Source organism: Mugil cephalus, chromosome 8 (assembly GCF_022458985.1).
Source record: "Mugil cephalus isolate CIBA_MC_2020 chromosome 8, CIBA_Mcephalus_1.1, whole genome shotgun sequence".
Lineage (NCBI taxonomy): Eukaryota > Metazoa > Chordata > Actinopteri > Mugiliformes > Mugilidae > Mugil > Mugil cephalus.
In genome coordinates, this window is record NC_061777.1 from 19205662 (window position 1) to 19225092 (window position 19431).

The 19431-nt window shown below is 41.0% G+C and overlaps 1 long non-coding RNA gene across 1 annotated transcript; it reads right to left on the reverse strand.

The window, feature by feature from the left end:
• Positions 1-1028: 1028 nt before the first annotated feature.
• LOC125012496 lies at positions 1029-18874 on the reverse strand. The gene is made up of 3 exons (XR_007113286.1): positions 18774-18874; positions 2952-3284; positions 1029-1630 (listed from the first exon to the last, which is right to left on the reverse strand). It is a non-coding gene; the product is annotated as an uncharacterized LOC125012496 (long non-coding RNA).
• Positions 18875-19431: the final 557 nt, after the last annotated feature.

Sequence of the window (19431 nt, forward strand, 5' to 3'; positions counted from 1 at the left end):
TAAAAACTCGAGGTATATTGCGCTCTCATATGACTAAATGTAATATAAATTAAAGCGGGCACGCTTTCATCTGCAAACGCTGATCACGGACATCGCTCTCCTGTCGGCAAAGTCTCGTGCTGAAGCAGCAGGCCGTCTCTTGGCTGAGAAGACCCTCAGATCCTCTGTCAAGGGGATGGCTTCTGACAAATATCACTCTGCAGTGACGAAGACATGACAGCTGTCAGTCATCTCTTAATAACAGAGGAAGCAGCTCACACGCTGCGGGTTTGACCTGCGAGGCCACACAGACGCACACGCGCGCTTTAAAGATTTATCCATCTATCAGCTTTTATTAGCAAATATAAAATAGCAAGCTGTGAAACCTGGGTGGTATTTAAAGCAACAGCGGAGCAGTTAGCTTGCCAGTTAGCATAAACCTGCTGTCTGAGCATGAAAATGGTGCTTCAAGTAATAGTTTGATGTTATTTCAGAGTTAAATAAGAATATTTAGCCCTCTCTCATGCCTGTGCATCAAATAATAATTTACATCCTGCAGACGGTTTGCCTTCTAGATAGCTGAGGATCTCTGAAGTGCACTAATTAACGCAAACCTTCAAACGTCCGACATAAATGATTCAACTTTAAAATGGATTTGGGAATACGTTTGAGCACCAGTATTCAATAAAAATGCATTCAACAGACTCAACATATGTTGGAAACCCCTGGATTACTAATTTAAAACTGTGTGGTATTAATCTGAATTATTTCTTCAGTCGCATTTTAGTGAAAGGGACTGAGTTTGAGCCCTGAGACTGTAAAAACGTGGTTGTTGTCATACGCAGCCTCAGTGGACCCTCTTAATACACCCATTCGCTGTGTGTAACAAATACTTGGATAAACATTGCTTATCTGTTCTTCGTTATATCCTGAGCATAGGACAGAGATGGAAAACATTTGCAGGCTGAGAAGGATTAACTGTATTGTGTAACGTAGAAATAGTCAAACAAGGAAATATTAGAGCCATGTTTTATTTGCAACTAGGGTACATTTGTTTCAGACAAGTGTTGGAAGAGTTTCATGTACATAATAATCCATCCAATCCAGAAATAGAAGTAAAATAGAAATAAAAACACAAGATTATGTGGATGCGGCTGCCACTGTAAAACTGGATGTTTGATCTAAACATACAAGTAGATTCATGGTTAACAATAACTCAGCACATAAGTTGCAATTTTTCTTTTTATTTCTCAAAGTGAAACCAATGCTTCATTCATACTGATGTTGTGTAGCTATAAGACAAGGTCCATCAAAACCATTGGAATTATGAAGCCCTTGTTTCCCTTCCTACAAAGACCTGTCTCTAAAAGCTAAACCAGAGAAAAGTTTACGTTCAAGTCCACCTCCTTAAACTTTGCATCACACAGACAGCCGTCTGCAATCGCATATTGTGAGCTCAAACACTATGTTGCACAGAACAACATGTATTCTGATGAAATAGGATTAATAATGCCGTTCCTCCTTTCGCGTTGTCCTGCAGAGCCTTTATGAGTTCCTTCGATCCCTGCTTTCACAAGCCATTAGTGCTCTTCCTCTTGAGAGATAGAAGGCGAAGCCCGGAGCCACAGCGAGAGTCCCCTTCCTGCTCTAACTAGAAATGACACAATGTCAATAAGCATACTGATTATTCTGCCCATTTGTTTTGCGCAATGCAGTTAACGAGCTTTATTACACAAAAGACATTGTGAGAAGCTAATAACCATTCTTTATCATTTGTTTTGATGAGAGTAATAGAGTGGCTCGTGTGGATGGTCTGGAGAAACTTGGGTTAGTGGAGCACACAATGGATAATTTCCTGTGTCTGCAGCCGCTGCAGCAGAGGAGCCGCTGCAGTCCGTGGTGGGATGGGGAGATCGGCCTCAGTCCACTACACCGTCTTGAAGTGTTTGTGTTCCTACATCAGCTGTCCTCCCAATTCACCATTTATCTTCCCTGAACTGTCCTAACCTTGTCAAGCTTTCACTTATGACAGATTCCAGATACACTGGGCCAAGCCTCACTGGAAACCAGCTAGAGTATCATACACACAACTGTCAGCGTAAAAGCAAGCCTACACATGGCCTGGCACACTGGATTGGCCTCCTCCTATACAGCCACATAAATCTCAGCAGAATCAGACAGGTGGGAGGAAGCTCTGGCAGATGTAGCCAGACCTCAGACAGGTCCTCTTCCCAACCTCTGGCCCTGCTCCTCTGCAGAAAGAGAAAGGGTTGTGGGAGTCTGAAATGAAGGTGAGTTTTCTGGCTCTCGCAAAACTTTGGCAGCAGGAATCCAAATCTACAATACCACCTGTCAAAAGTTCGGTCATAGGAACAACATTTAAATGAGCTTTTTTTTTTTTTTTTTTTTTTTTTAGAAGAAAAAGTTATATGCAATGAAATAGAAATCGGGATGATTGACTGAGCGGAATAAAACTAAAACCTTAAAAATGAAAATAACGTGACATGTTTTAAATGTCCTAAGAACAGTTTAACTTCAACGGATGAATAAAAGTTCACAGTGACCTATGGAGCTATTTTATGACTGAGCCTCTGTAAAAGTGAAAAAATGCACAGTTGATTTAATGAGTATGAGTAATGTCAACATATCAATAAATACTTTTTTATTTTCATTAATTAACCTGACCACATCTCTTAAAAATAAAAAACGCATTAGGTGAACATCAGTTCCAGGCTCTTGTCTTTGGGTGAATTTGAGACATAGTAGAAAACTCGTCTTTGTGTTGCAACAAGCTGGAGGAAAAAATAGACACATGAGATCTCTTCTTGGATTTGTGCTTTCCTACGGGGATAGCTGAAAACGTCATTTCTAGCCGAAAGCCTTAAATGAGCAGTTCTGAGGCGTACCTGATTGACCGAACCGTACAGCTTGTCATCTAATCAGCGAGCTAACCAAGTCTGTGCTGTACTTACCTTGCCATTCACTCCGTGTTGTTGTTGGAAAGCTGATAGACCAATTCACTCCTCTTCCTTCAGAGCTACAGTAACAATGCCAAGGCACACATTCAGTCTGAGAAGCCTGGATGAGTAAGTGTGCTGTGTGTGTACTGCCAGTTTTCAGTCCGTGAATACTTATTTATAATAATAAATAAAATGGAACAGTGAAAATGACATGTCCCAAGATAACCAAAAACTTACGCGCATGATCATGAAATGCAGTGCAGTCAGACGTCGCTTCCATGTGGACTTGAAAACGTGGCAACTTGTCATGCCACACAGCTCCAGTCACATCCAGTCGATCTCCTCCTGCGGACAAAAAGTGAGTGGAATGTGGATTAGTTACACGAGGCTTAGGCTGGTTTACTTATGTATGATATGATACGACAAGCTGACAGACGATCTACTGAATTGTGCCAGCCCATCCAGCAAGTATTGGACAACTTTAACATTAAAGTGATTCGACCTATTGATTTTATGTAAAGGACTTGAGTGGTACAAGCATTAAAGATGATATTTAGCATGTTTTTGTCATGGTTTAACATTTATTTAATATCAAGACACATCCACTCAAAGCAAGATAGGCAGACATTTGCATGTGCCGTATTCTACTTCCACAGATTATTTTACTTTTTTCTCCATTATTTTACGTCTGCCTCCACTGCATTGATCCACTTTTCCCACTCTTCATATTGTTTCAATCTGTCTGAGCCTTGGAACTGTACAAAAGCAACTGCACAAGGTAGGTGAGGTGAATAATAAAAAAAAAAACAAAAGAAACAAATGATGGTCCAGACACACGTAAGTGCCACAATATTTTTGCCCCAGGATAAATAGGAAATATAATTTCAAGCTGAAAAATTAACACATTTCACAGTTCTGAACATAGTTTCCAAACACAAATCGCACTGTGCTGCTTCAGACATTTGACTGTACTGTCTTGAATAGCCTTCCTAAAATATGATTGCTTTAAATGGTGTGTCACAAGGTCCGGTTATTTTTATTTTATGCGTAGTATTTAAAGTCAAAGTTAAAAAAAACAAAAAAACAATACATACATGCAAGATGAGAGATTAGCTCAAAAGAAAAGGAAAGCACCAAAGGTAGCATGTTAGCAGCAAGGATGTTTGCTTTGAGGCACAGCGGGAGAAGTTGGGGGAGGGGGGTTCAGCCATCTCCTTGATGGGTTTGCATTTCAAAAGACCTTGGTCCAATCCATTAGGGGTGTAGGAAAACAAGATGTTTCTCTCCAGTTGGACTAATTAGCTTTTTTTTTTTTTTTTTTTTTTTTGAGGGAACCTTCCATATCCTTAAATTGCTGTGGGGATCCAGATGTGTAACTAGGCTAATGACTGACTGGCTAACAGAGAAAAATGGGCTATAATCCTTGAGCAGCACAATAAGTCACCTTCTGCGAAACCGTAGTGAAAAGTCATTGTCCATGTAGCTGCGCTCACTGTGCCAACCAACAGTATACGTCCAACCTTAATATTCTCTGGGGTCAAAGAATATGGAAGCTCCCTACTAGATGCAGTCTAAATCGAGAAGTCCATTTACATGTGGCAGCATCATCTGCGCAGAGGCAGAGGAGATGAAAAGTGACCATTAGACGATGGGAGTGGCCCGGGGGGTGAAGGGTGAGAAGGCGAGGCAGTGTTGTGCTGAAACTGTGTGTCTGCTTTGAGGAGAAGTAGAGCTGACAGAGGCCACCTCAAGAGACTCTTCACTCTCCATCAAAGAGCTGAGAAGAAGAGGCAGGGTCTGTCAGGGGTTCCCAATTCTTACAGAGGACCCACATGCTGCACCTCCCACCCTAAACACCTTTAGTCAGTCTCGCAAAGCTCCTCGCGCTGCCACAAGCCTCCAGACTCATTGGCAATGCATGACCAATCCCCAGCTCAACCACCCAAACATCACCAGAGTTTAGCACTTAGAACATGACAGACATGTCTAGGGGCTCCATTTCTACACAGTCTGCAAACACTGGGATCATACGCAATACTGATGTGTGCGATACAATCTTATTACGGGTTGCATCAAATAAAATGTACAGTCGTGTTTCACGTCAGAATTATAAAACTGTATTATAGTCTACCTAATAGAAATCCTAAACTATTGAGACAACTAGGATACTATTTCTCCCAGTGGAAGCGCCCTGACCATATCTGGACACCCAATTTGACTTGTTCCCCCCGCAAATTGAGATTCCTTCACTGCCCACCCCAACCTATTTGAACAAGGCCTATCAGTTTTAATTTTCCAAACTTTCTCCTTTCCGTCAAAATTGGGTAGGAGGAAAAGGGTAACACAGAGGCAGAGACCACCATTCCAAGTTTTATCTGCTCTACAAAATGCCGTTATCTTAGTGCGGTGTCAAGAACTCTATCTCTTTTTTTTTTCCAGGTGACAGGCACGGACGAGAGATAAGATTGGAAAAGAATCCCACTCCACTGAGTAAATAAATAATCAATACTCATCTAAATGTAAATGAGAAAGTAGCCCCCTTTGATAGGAGGGTTTTTATCAACCAACCAATTTTCTACAGGCACTCACTGGGCCTCAACCAAATCACCATCATTCAGCTCCCATGTAATGGATAAGAAAGGGGAAGGAGGGGTGGGGTGGGGGTGCCTACAGTGGAGAAAAGAGGAAGGGTCATCTGAGATCAGCCATGTTCAGATGGCTGCATCAAAAGCATAGTTGTTTTTTTTTATTGTAATTCCCTGATTATTGCGTGGCAGATAGTATTACACACGCGCATAAAATAATATTAAATGCTCATTTTTGAAGAATTGTATCACATTTGAAGGAAAATCTATAGTTTGAGAATTTGATCATGCATTTCTTTTGCAAAACTGCATTACAGGGTGAGAATTAGATATGGAAATCTCAACCTTAGATAATCTTTTTGGGATATGTTGTCAATTTTGAACACAATACTCCGAACAAAAACTTGTCCAACACTCCTTTTCTTTTGTTAAATGTAGGGGAGGAAAAATAAAAGGAAGTCTGTTGTGCTGGTGTTTATGAAGTAACCTGATTATGTAGCCATTTATCATGTCAGTGTTGCGTACCCTCACAATCTGTGAAAAAAAAGTATCCCTACATTGAGCCCATTGCTCTGTGTTTGGTGAACCTAACCAATCGCATTCACGAGTGTCAAGCTGAATTCCTGCTGAACTGCTGTCAGAAAACCAAGAACGACAAGCCTGGAGATGTTATTATTATTTCTAACCGTCTCTCGCGTTAATGTTTTTCGTACCTTTGCACTTTCCTAACCTTTCGTGATGTCGCGCACGCTGGATGAGATTAGCATTTAATTATCATCACAATGCACTGGTCTGACTTTAAATTGATCCAATAAAAAAACCTCAAATACTATTTTCCTCATCCTCATTGCATTAGGTTTTATTTCATAACTCATAGATGTCAATAATGGAAACCATTATATAGCAGTATACTCAATAACAGAATTTTCCTGCTTGAAATGCATACAATATTGATTTCGTGTTTTTCTGGGTCCATAAGGGCAAGTAGCGTGGCGGAGGTTGTTTTACTGTAGTCAGTCAGCAATGTAGAAAACAAACAAGGAGAGCACAATGAGTGCTTTAGTACTAAAAAGTACCACTTTAACAAAATAATAAAAGGTCGTACCACACCACTTCTTTTACCATTATGAATTTGACCTAATATTTACATTTAGCTTTCAATTTTAATTTAAAAGTGAAATTGGGTAAACGAGGAACAAAAGTCTAACTCACGCTCGCACAAAACAATAATGCTTTATTTCAGATAGCACTCAATTCCATTTTATTTAAACTACAAACACTGCTATGCTCAGGATTGCTGCAAATGCAATATGTGAGTTATGGGTAGTTGTCATGCATGGAAATGATTGCTTTTAAATTACAGCCCATTGTTTTATAAAGTATAAAATGAAGCTTGACAGCAGTCTTTTTTACAACAGCTGCATGGTGTCTGAGGTTGGTACTGTACTGCGGAAAGCTCCAGGTGAAACTGTGGTCTGTGGCCAAGCTGCGTCTGATTTTTATTGTGCTGAATTGGAATGACAGAGCAAAGCATTTCACATAGTGTGTCTTCCATTTCTTCCCTGGGATCCCTCCAAGCTAGCCTCTCGTGTCCCATGGGAAACAGACCCATCCAGCTAATATGCCATAAGCTGACAGCTCTCCCCTGAAATGTGTGTTAAAGAGCCAGGTTTGGAAACATAAAGGCATTCTTCAGAAGCTGACGCAATTCCTTTAGAAAAATCACACCTCGCAGTACACACAGAATGCTTACACCTCTGTCAACGCAGGAATGGGGGTTTAAGCAGTTTTGCAAACAATCTCCAAAACAAATGAATGGACATTTTCTATTAATAACAAATACTAAATGTAGAACATGACGTAGATGAACTGCTAAATTCAGCTCAAAGAGGCAACGAAGTCCCAGAGAATCTTGTACCAAAAAAAAAATGCCTTAACAGTATTATAGGCTTCAGAGTCACTGATATCAATGCAATTTAGCAAGCACACGAAATTGCCCCAAGTTTTCCAACCTCAGCTGTAATCCGCTCAAGGAGGATTTGCAGACTGTTCCTCCAAACCATTTTAAATCAGACAGAACTGCGAGGCTGAAAAATAACACTTTAAACGGAAATCTTGACAGGACAGTGAAACGGTAACATTATACCACAGCTGCTTTTGTTTAAATCCCGAGCATTCACACCTCTTTAAAATATTGCATCACTGCTGGTTCGTAAGCTCTGCGCAATTTTACTCTTTGATGGTCTTAGAGAATGGAAATGCCATTTCCTCACTTATTTTCGTAAGAATTACAGAAAATCTAATACGAGTGTTTATCGCGCCACGCTAGCCAAGCCGAATTGCAGCATTTTAACTATATTCACATCCACTGAGACCCCCATTATTCAATTTACACAAAAATATTAAAGCCAGAACTTTTAAGTACAAGAGGTAATATTGCTGTTAGAGCAATCTTTCACGAGCACATTGTTCAACAACAGAATCACCAGCCATTTAAAGGCCAATAGCAGGGACCATAACGCCTTTATAGTTGGTGTTGTCAACTCAATTTTCAAATTCCACCCCACACTCTGGCTCTTCTATTGAAGTGTCATCTGATCTGCTGAATTACTGACAAGACCCGAGTCATCACCGTAACACTCTGCCTTTCTCTCCAGCACCCAAAGCAGCTGCATTACATTCACCTTAAACCAAGGAAATAACAGCTCTAGGAGGAAAAAAAAAAAAAAACCTGCTTGGAGCCATTGTGCCATCAAACTCGTAGTACCAGCATCTTTTATCTAAAGGAGTGCATTTCTCTGTGTAGATACACTGTTGTACTGTGCCCTATTTAAATATAGAGATTACATTAAAATCAGTCACATTTTCAGCACATTTATAAAAGATGGAATAAGACACACTGACATATGATTTGTTTGTAGAGTGAAAATCTCTAATCTAATTGTTTGTGAATAGGTGATATAATATAAAGATTATTTAAATACGAGACTTTCATTTGCCATGTGAACTTCAAATGCAGTGAATGTGCTTGTTGTGGTGCATTCAGTGCATGTTGAAAACATATATTTATCAAATTACTATTTTATTTTAAACTAGTAACCAATTAGCTTCGTATGCGCGTGTTGTGATTACTCAGCCAAAGTAATTTTGCGCCTCCCGTCTCCCACCTGTATTAAAGTGACTCTACGGTGTCATCTGTTGTCTGAGGCAGAAGCGATGAGGTGCTTTTTTTCTCCACGTAGGTCAACGGGAATGAGCTCAGTTTTGTCGTAGTAAGACCATCATGACCTGCAACTTATCACCACACACAACCCCACTAGAGACACAGCAGAAACAGAGGTCCTCTGGGAAAACATCATGCTCCCTACTGAACAAAATCCAAGGACACTATGTTCGGCATGGGAAGGCTGCAGATACGACCAGTGGGGTAGAAGGATGGTCAAAGTGAAGACAATGAGCAAACAGGACTGTTACGGTTCATTGGTAATTGGTGTCAAGTGCTTGCAAACATTCAGTTTCCGACAGAATCAAAAAAAGGGCAATGACATTTTGTGTTTGTTGGTGCAGTGGTTCAACTTAGGCTGTGATTACACAAGATGACTTTACCAAATCCATGGCTGAACTGCAGGGTTCTGCCAACTATTATCCTGAAGACAAAACTGGAAATAGTGTCAAGCCATAGTGTCAAGCCTTTGCAACAGTAAACTACTCACACTGAACACACATTTACCTACCTGCTCTGCGTTGAGCTAAATACCGGCAAAGATTGTTTACGTGTCATTCTTAAAATTTCACCCTCAGCTACAGTTTCCATTTTTGAAATAAAATAAATAATAAAGCGGTCTTAAAGTTATTATAAGTGAATTAAACTTTTCAACAATGTCTTCAGACTCCACTGCCCAGAAACACAGGAGGGAAAAACACTGGAACACACGCAGGATATTTTTTTCTAGTAGTGATAATTTGAAGGAAACTTCTAAATACCATATGCTCTCCTTCAGATTAGAAAGTCCCTATACGCTTGTTTTATTTATTTCTTTTTCCGAGTAATTGCTGTTTCTGCCTCAGGCACTGTCACCTTACAGGTCATGAGAGACCTATATAACTGCTTTATGTACTTAAGCCCGTAGACAACAGTTAGCACTTATATTATTCATTGTTAAATGACCAAGCTCAGTTTGGTTGCAGCAAACAATATTGAGTTTAGCCTAAGATAATTCTATACTACATAGTTTAAACATTTTTGTCGAGCTAATCTTAGGTTTTATTCAGACCTGGTATTAACATCTAGGTGGTCTGATTTTAAACTGCCCATAAACTGTCCACAGCATATAACACACATGTTGACACTTAAATAGCTGTTGTAACACATTGAAGGTTACCAGAAATACTTTGTTTTTGTGCTATTGCTATAACATTTGTGTTGCTGTTATAGTTATATAGTATAGCTAGTTTGCATTGTGGTGTTTGTTGTGATTATACACTGTGACATTTGCTGGGTTCATGACAGTCAGTGCTCAAACACACACTTCAAAACCTTTTTGAGACTTTATCTTTATTAGGCAATTTGTTTCTTGGCCCCTAGCGACAGGGTGGTGCCCCGAGGTTTACTACTTGTAGTGACTATTTATAGATATTAATAATTATTTCTCATTATTAGTAATATTAATTGCTAAGAAACAAATTGCAAATCCGGTGTTTTTGTTTGCTGTTGTTCTTTCACTGCTGCAAAAGGCTCAGCAGTGACATTACTGTGCGTATGGACACTTCTCTACAACGGTTAACGTCAAGCCATAAATAAAGGTTGTGTGCTTTTAGTGATTGCGGTAGACCTCTCAGCTCATTATGTTGCACATTTCATTCATTTTACCGTGGGTGCACACAACAAACACGGCAGTTCGTGGTTTGTATATAGTGCAAAGACTGTGATCAGATCACAAGTGTTGTGATTTTAGGTGTCCACTTGTGATTGGATCACCCAGGATGCATGTAATACAGAACTGAAGAGGACCTAGATGTAAGTATGCTGGCAATTATCTACAGCAAATAAATGAGGAGCTTTGTTTTACTTAGTTGCAAATTTAGAAAAAAGTCAGGGTGATATATTGTTAAAGGTAGACTTTATACTCATATAACTTGTTTCTCTCATATGTGTTTCTCTCATGCTATCCAACGCCTACACATTTTAGCCAACAGATGATATTACACTGTTGCAGCAGCAAATCAAAACTTTAGTAAAAGCCATTGAAAAACAAACGTAGGGAGTAACTGAAAAAAAAACAAAAACAAAATCCAGGCTTTGAGTCGCGTCAACTGGCCGTTTAAATCTGGTGCGTTCAAAGCTTGTTTTACACGCTGGCCTCCCTCTACACATCCGCTCCAGCTAATGCCGCCTCCAACCAGCATTCCTGATGCTCAGGTGAGTGTTCTCCTGGTGTGAATTGCAGACCTTGTGCTGAACATTGATGCACTGCCTCCATTATCGCCCTGCCTCCTTCCGAGGAGTCGACGCTATTGTTTATGACACTGACACATGCAGTAATGGGTATTTCAGTTCTGCACCTATACTGAGCGTGTGTGGAAACTGGAAACATAGATAAATATGGTGCGTATCCACAACATCAGTAAATTTCTATTTCATCAACTGAAGCATTAGACTGATCACTAGAACACCACGGTGTAGCGGCGGGATTGTCCGCTGTGCACACTGCCAGTAGAATCTGATATTATAATGTTGTTCTAAAAGAGCAGAAATAATCCCATGGGTAAAACTGGAGCGATCACAAAAAATCACTCTGTGTTTGCTCTCTGTTATTTCCACGACTTAAATGTTCAGGGAATAGAAACTTGTAAAAAGATTCAACCGGAACCTCTCTTCAGGAAAATCATCAAACATGTAAAGATGTGTCTCAGGGGATTTAAAAGACTTCAGACATACTGTAGAAAGTCAGATGAATCCTCCCGTACTGTACGTCCCTGCAGACTGGGGAACATGGCAGCTGTCACTAACAAGGAAAGTCACATGCCACTCTGCTCCTTTATGTTCAAATGCATACGCAGAGTCTGGTGTATTAGTGCCAGATATTTTCAATTATCTCGTGTCAACCTTTATCTCTTCACATTTACTGCCGTGCGCCTGGATTGATGCCTTGCTTTTTTCATATTTCAAGCACTGTTGTACTTCAGAGGAGAAGGAGGAGGAGAAGATCACAACAGTTTCATCCAACTTTTATGTAAGTGTTTTAGATTCCGGTAGCCTGGGGGTATATGGTGCACACTGTTAAATTGTTTAACAATGCTTTTAGCCGCACAGCGATTGTAAATAACAAAGAAGGCTCCCGGGAAATGTTTGTCTTGAAAAAATCGTGTTCACCAAACTGCTCATACATCACAGGAATTATCAGTTCAGATAAAAGACTGATAGAGTTTGCATGCACAGAAAATCCCGTGTAGTCACGCTGTCGACGGTATATACAGTATTTGTGCTACAGTGGAGCAGAAGACCACAGCGTGGTTTAACATATCTATGGTAGTTTTCTATTACAGTGCAACAAAAAGCCTTTTTGTGTTTACATAGGAAGCCTGCATCAAGTGGAGGATTGTGCACATAAAATTACCATAATAGGCGGCCACCGAGTTTGCTAATGTGTTTCTCTAGATGAGAGAGAGCATGCGGAGACTTGCTGAGGAACTGACAAGTGGCAAAAAAAAAAAAAAAAACAGAGAAGAAAATCAGAAATATCCTCGGTATGTCCTCATTTTTCCAAGCCCTGTTTAGTACATAGATGTGCAGCTACCCCGGGAGCACGGAGGTTACCCCACATCTGGAGAAATGAGTTTGACCCTCTCAAAGGGCACAGGAAGTTGCCCCTGAAAGCTGCAAACAAAAGCAGCAGTGGCGAGCAGGAGCCCAGAGCGCCATTCATCGCGGCTAATGACTTGTTCATTAAGAGTGATGATGGATAAAGACTTCTCACGCTGAGATGAAATCAAGATTTATATGCGTTGTTTCCTCACCCAACTTGTGGGAAGATCATCATCATTTAATTCTATCTCTGCGGCCGGTGATGGGCATCCAGAGAGCGGGCTATCAAACGGTGCAGTCAGCTGGCAAAATCCAAAACGTGCCGTTGGCACATCTGGAGCTTGCCGTCGCAGCTGAGGGTGAGCAATGGCTGCTGGCGGGTGGCCAAATTACAGGCAGAGACGCTTCAGGACTCCACAGCCTCCACCCTGGCTTCTCCTCGTTTAGATCATCATCATTATTTATTTGCTTATTTATTATTTTTTCCATTATGTGTGCTGTGTTGCATTTCAACAGCACTTTTTATTTTTTACCCAGCATCAGCGTATTATCACACCGCGCTAGACCCTCGACCCACCTCTCTCTGTAGGTTCTTATCTCTAGCTGGAAATAGGCCCCAAGACACTTCATCAGTGTCCTTCACCCTGCTATCTGCTGCTCCCAACTTTTATTAAAACTTCAGGCTTTATCAGCTCCTGGGTAATTCAGGCATGACAAATTGGGCACCAGATGCCACCTCCATTTGAGGCCGCTGTACATCTCTTGCTCCCCTATCAAGACAATGGGAGGTGGCGGGCTGCAGCATTGTGGGATATCCACCTTTAGCCTGCCACATCAGGTTAGTTCAACAAACTTCCTACATCCATCTGAATGCTGAATACTTTGTTTGCCACTGGAAAAGTTCCTCGGTATGATCAGTTCAGTGCCACTCACTGACACAATTTTTTTTTATTTTTATTTTTTTTATCTGTAATCTTCTATCAGAAAATTACACCACATTACTGAGTGATTCAATCGCACAAAGAACTGCAGCGATGTCTCGTTATTGGATGGATTGTTTCTTTCGCACACAGTCACATTCCTGTAAATTATTAGTGTTAAATAAAGAATTTATAGGTCACGCATTCCAGACACAGTTTATCCTTGTACTTATGTATCGTTGGAGAATACATCTAGCTGAGAGGCTCCTGCTTTTAGCTGCAAAAAGATCAGCAGCAGCAGAAGTTTGTTCGGGGCCTGTGCATTAACATCTAGGCGTTAACCTATCCTTATCAACATTATGTGAGCTGTGTAATCATTAAAAACAACCAATAAACGAAAATTGCCATTTGGGATTATATTTCTGGGCATGCTTAAATGCATAATTATCTTCGCACGGTGATTTTGAATGCAGCCTTGATGGACAAGAAGAGCCCTGGACAGCTTATATTTACCATCTCCTCCTCCTGCACATTTCATTTTGGGCATGTTTAAAGATAGGGTATAATTTATGATGCATTCGAAAAGAGGGAGCGTCAAGCAGTGTTATACGCTCAGTTAAATAAGACCACAGCAGATAGGCCATAGAAAAAGTATTAGTCAGTGTCACTAGTTCATTTATGTCAGACTGAAACAGACGATCTGCTCATGTGTAGATAACCTAATTCTGAAGAGTGAAAGATTTTAGACTTGACAGACCTGCACATGAGGAAAAGTAGTTGGATCGCTCGCTGGAACTCCTGAATTGTATTCATAGTGATACGGACAGTATTCATGGGATATGGACTCTACCTAGACCTGCACATCATCTGCTCCTCAGGGGGATTCAGTGAGGGTCTTGCCTGTAAATAAGAAACCATGATAGAGGGGCAGCAGGCGTGAAGCATGAGATTGGAAACCAAAGGCATCACACTGGGCCGTTGGATCTTAGTGATGTTTAGCAACACATAACTCTACACACAGACCCTGAATTTGGCATGAGCTCGTACACACTCATGCTCACAGGGTCAGCCATGCATGTGAACTCTCTCTCAAACAGCGCATTACATTGAGCTCCCTCTTCCACAAATGCATAATGTCTTTCAAATCAGCTTACAATAATCAGAGCCCGCTTTTGGTTTCGACAGGAGATGTGCTTGGAATGAGAAGGCACGAGAGACACCAGGGCGTACTGCAGATCCACTCTCACATACAACTGGGTTCCACTTTAGTTTCTCACTAGCCTCCTAACGTTCAGTCCTTTCGTGCCCAACGCAGCGGTGCCGGCCAAGACGCCAGCTGTGTTTCAGGGCCTAAAATGTGTTTTAAGAGCTGCTGCAGGATGGTAATGTGTTGTGTAACCTGCCAACCCACGAGCATCCTGAGGCAAATGGGAGAAGCAGTGGTTAAAAAGCAGGCTTTTTTTTGGGACGGAGCCAGGGAGTAATCTACCACATAAAGGCATGGCATAACTGGGGGCTATCATATGGGATATGTTTCCCCAAAGATGCCAATAGGAGCCCTTTTATTATACGGGGCCTGTGAAATTTGGCAGTGAAGGCTTCATTTAGACAATTAACATTTAAAATTAAAAAGCACTTTACAAAGACATGTTAAGTACATTAGCAAACAACAGATTTATTTGTGAGTGATGCCGCAGCCGTCACATAACCAGAGGAATCCCTCCACTGACTTCTAGGACAGGACTCGACCGTGTTTTTGTTTTCACACATTTACCTATTGGTTTGAAAAATATACCAATTCCCTGCTTGAAAAGCCTTTCGTTTTGGCAATTTGTTATGTCAAATAAGTTTGCTGGCTGAACTGGACTTGGGTACAGAAGTCTGTGATAAATAGTATCCATTAAGCTGGAATCTTACAAACCTTAAAGTGAAAACATACCTAAAACAAGAGCATCATTAGGAAAATGAGCAAAGACCTGAACCTGGAGTTCTGAGCAGAGATGAATGATGGCATCACACCTCGGTCCATTATAGACTCTATTTATACACTGGGACACAGAGGAGCAACACTAGTTAGAGGCTTCTCTCCAATTAGGTTATTACTGGTCTGGGAGCCTTTTTACTCAAGGAAATTTCAGAATAGAAATTGTGTCTTTAATCAGGGATAAGGAAATCTGTCATGGAATAGAACATTTTCCTTGCTGGTTCCTTCAATTTGGAGTCAAATTAAGTACTTCCCTGTGCTTGGTTAAAGTTATTTAGATTCAGGATTCAGGATAAGAAAGAAAAAAAGAAAATATTGGATCTGCATCTTTCTTCTGGCAATTATCCCGAGAACTTTCATGTAGGACAATTATACTCCTCACGTTCATCTCCAATATCAACATCTGGTAGCAATCCAGGAAATTTATACTGTTTAACAATGGCCGACTTTTATGTGTGAAACTGGATTTCACGTCCCTTCACCTCACTACAAAAACATAATGATCAATTAAATTTAACGAAAGCCTTAGCAACAGGCAAATATTGTCATTTTACAAATTTTTGTGCAGATCAAATGAATGAGATATCATCTCTTAATCATCAGTTTTCAAAGGTGCTGCCATTTCTGCTATTTCTCCAGGTTTTATCCTATGGGTATAGTATCCTAGGTCAGGAGTCATGTTTGATATTCAGTAGGTTAGTACGTGCTTTCAGCCTACGGGAACTGACTCTTAGTGTTTATGGCCGTTTCATTATTGGTCGTACATATAAATCCAGTACTGGCAATAACTGTCATTTAAAAGGGGCATGCAAACACAGGTAAAATATTAGCAAACATTAGCTTTTAATATTAGCCTTAATAATGAACCAAAATTACAGAGAAGTGGAAATCCAGTTAGAGATATACCACCTGCTAACCGGCTATGACCTAATTTCAGTGCAACTATTGGTTGTGCGAATGCAAACCTTGAAGGTACGCAGCTCAGTGGGTAGTTAGTCTCTGAGAGTCCCGAGAACTGTTTAGTCTGAAAGCATCTAATGTTCAGTTAATGTTCTTCTTCTTCTTCTTCTTCTGCTTCTTCAGGCAATCATTTGATGCTTTCCCTGGACTGCCTATGCTAAGTATTCAAAGGAGCAAAATGCAATGAAGCTGCTGGAAACATAATCTGTGTGAGTGCAGGATCACTATTGTTTCTGATTTGTTGGTACATTAATTCACTGTGTATGAACATGCTATGATTGTCTTTACTTAACATATAGCCTTGTTCTGAGGAGTTACGCCGAGGCGCAAATGTGGCGCCACTCAACACTGGCCATATTATGAGGTGTAATGTGCACGCTGCTTGACTGACAGGTCAGCGTACAGCCCTGGAATTCCCCAGCGCTCCTCCTCATCGCAGGACATGGTGGCCTCACTTGAAGTCGAGCGAGGAATAAAGAATTGCCTTCTGTATTTTTTCATTAGACTTTTCTTTTGTTACTGAATACATAAATCCATTGTGGCAAGATGCAATATGTATCATGGCACTCCACCTGCGGACGTCTCATAATGGCTGCCATGTCCCTCCAGTCAGGGATGATAAGTGAACCCCCCGTGAATGTTAATGATAGTGATCATTCTGAACCAGCCCGCCTCTCCGTCTTCGCTCACAGCCCGGGTGTCACACACAGGGTGGCAAGGTTCAAGGGACTAAAATGAAAACAAACACTCATGGAGATATATTAATAAATAAAGAGAAAAAAATGAATGAATGAGGGTCTAAATGAATGAATGCGTGCAGCCCGAACCTGAGGAAAGCGTGCACTACCGTGGATGCATTTTAAAAAGATGACATTTTCGGATTATATTTTATTTAGAAATGTGCAACTCCTGGCAGTGTTTTCTTTTGTGGTGCTGATTAATTATGGTGTCATTTTAATGCAAAAGTGCATGCTGCTGTAATATTTTTTTTTTCTTATGCGGTAAGACTTATTTCATTATTTACAAGGCTCAGTAAACACTGGGGAGCAGGTGGGTTCAAACAGATGTGGCTGTTTACATGACCGCAATAGTCTGGGCTTCATATCTGGTCATTGCTTGTAAATAGCTTTGACAACATGCACACTTGCTGGGCCGGACAAAGGCTTGATTCAGCTAATCGAAAGTGACAATACTGAAATCACAATGAGCCTTTTTCTATCAAGTGCTATGAGTCAAATGGGAGATGAGCTTAAGTATCCCAATAATCTTGAACAGCACCGGTGCAACAGACGCAACCTGGAAAGCCGGTTAGATTCTGCTGCCTGTTAACGATACAAATACAAAGACAAACATGTATTAGCCTAGTTGCAGCCTACTCACTGCAACTTTCTCCGTTGTATCCATCTTTTTCGGTGTTCAGTGGATTGTTTTGACCAACAGAGCATCTCTCCAAGCAACACACCCAGCTCAAGTAACAGGCAGGGGAGAAAGCAAACACAGAGTCCATGCCAGCTCATCCCCCTCTCTACATCTCACCGCTTCCTCCTTGTCTAACTTTGCCAAAGTCCTTGGAACTTGCCAAATCCGGTCATGCCTGCTTAGCTTGCTGGACTGATTGTGCCAGAAAAGAAAATAAGACACAGATGTATACAAACTCTTGGTGGTGCCAGTGGAGAGACAGCTAATGGCTTCATCTCGACCCTCCCATTGTAGCCGGGCACAGGTGGGGATAATTAGAGATTTCTCTGTCCTCTCAAAGTCCAATCTTTGCTCATTGTGACAACCAAGAAGAGGCTGGGATGCAAGGTTTCCATCCTCAGCCTCCTTATGCCCATTGCAGCCTGGGCAAGAACATCAGAATGTCATCCATACCACTTCTACCTTAAGTGACACCACAGTAACCTGCCTTCCAGAGACTGGGGTTGGTACAAATGTAGGAAACTCGGTTTTCCAAACAGACACAGAGGAACATCCTATTGGGGGGGAAAAAAAGGCACCATAGCAGACCATCTCTTGTCAGGCCAGGCTCTGTCACAGCAGTGGAAGAAGCACAGCAAAACCACAGGCAGATGGGCTCAAAGAGCGTTTCCCAGCCAAGACTAATATACGGCTCCAAACAACTCAAGCTTAGTCACTAAAAAATAGTTTAAAAAGAAAAAGGCAGGAAATTGGACTTTGGAAACCGAATACCTTCAAGTGCATCATGAAAAACAGTTAGATATCTCAATCCAAACTGGTGCCTCATTTAATAATTTATGTTCCTGATCTCCAGATGTTTGAATGAGCTCCAGAGTGTAACCTCTGTCCTCTCTCTGGGAGCCTTGTAATGAAAGAATCATGCATGAGCAGTTCCTGATGCAAAGCGGAGCACTATCATATATGTAACACATGCTTCAAAGAGCTTGAAAAGCCCTCTTTCCTCCGTTAGCCTGAGTGACAGCTGAGAGACATGTGTCTTCAGATGAGAGGGGGGCGAGTCTCATTACGCCGCATTTGGTTGACACTGAGTGATTCAAGTGTTCCTGGACAATTCAGACACACTGATATAAAACACATTAAACGTCTTTCACAGCACTTTACCTGACACTGTTCATCTACGCTCATCTGTTATCCCAGATGAGCCGGCTTTTGTCGCTTCTTCAAGTCTGAGATCGGGACCGCGGTGAGTAAAAAAGGAGCTGTGCTGAAACACAAAAATAAAATAAAATAAAATAAAATAAACCAGAACTTGAGGTGTTGAGATGTGGGGAAAAAATCACGTCCCATTTTCCATTTGGATTTCAGTGAGAATTTGCAACTCTTATTATTTAATTCACCCTACAGACATAATGCTGTTTTTGCTGTAATGCCAGATTGGGAAGAGACAGCAGGTACCAGCTGCTGAATGCTTTTGTCAAATTTAATAGACCACAAGCAGATAAAAATCAAACAGACTACAAACTTAGCTGACACATATGTGTGTCTGACAAAGTAAGCTCTGCCCAAAAATGATATTTCACGTTGAACAGTAATCATACATGACACACCATAATAACATTTTGACATCCTGCATTGGAAAAAAAAACAACAACAGTAACACAGGGAGGCATATATATGATCTGCACTTCCTCTAGGAGTGACAGGCTTAGAGACAAGATGACGCAGTGAACTGAGCAACGTGAAAGACAATCCGTGACTGCTGACTTACACCTCAGTCAGGATAAACGAAGCTCCACCTTCTACGTACATATTCAGCACA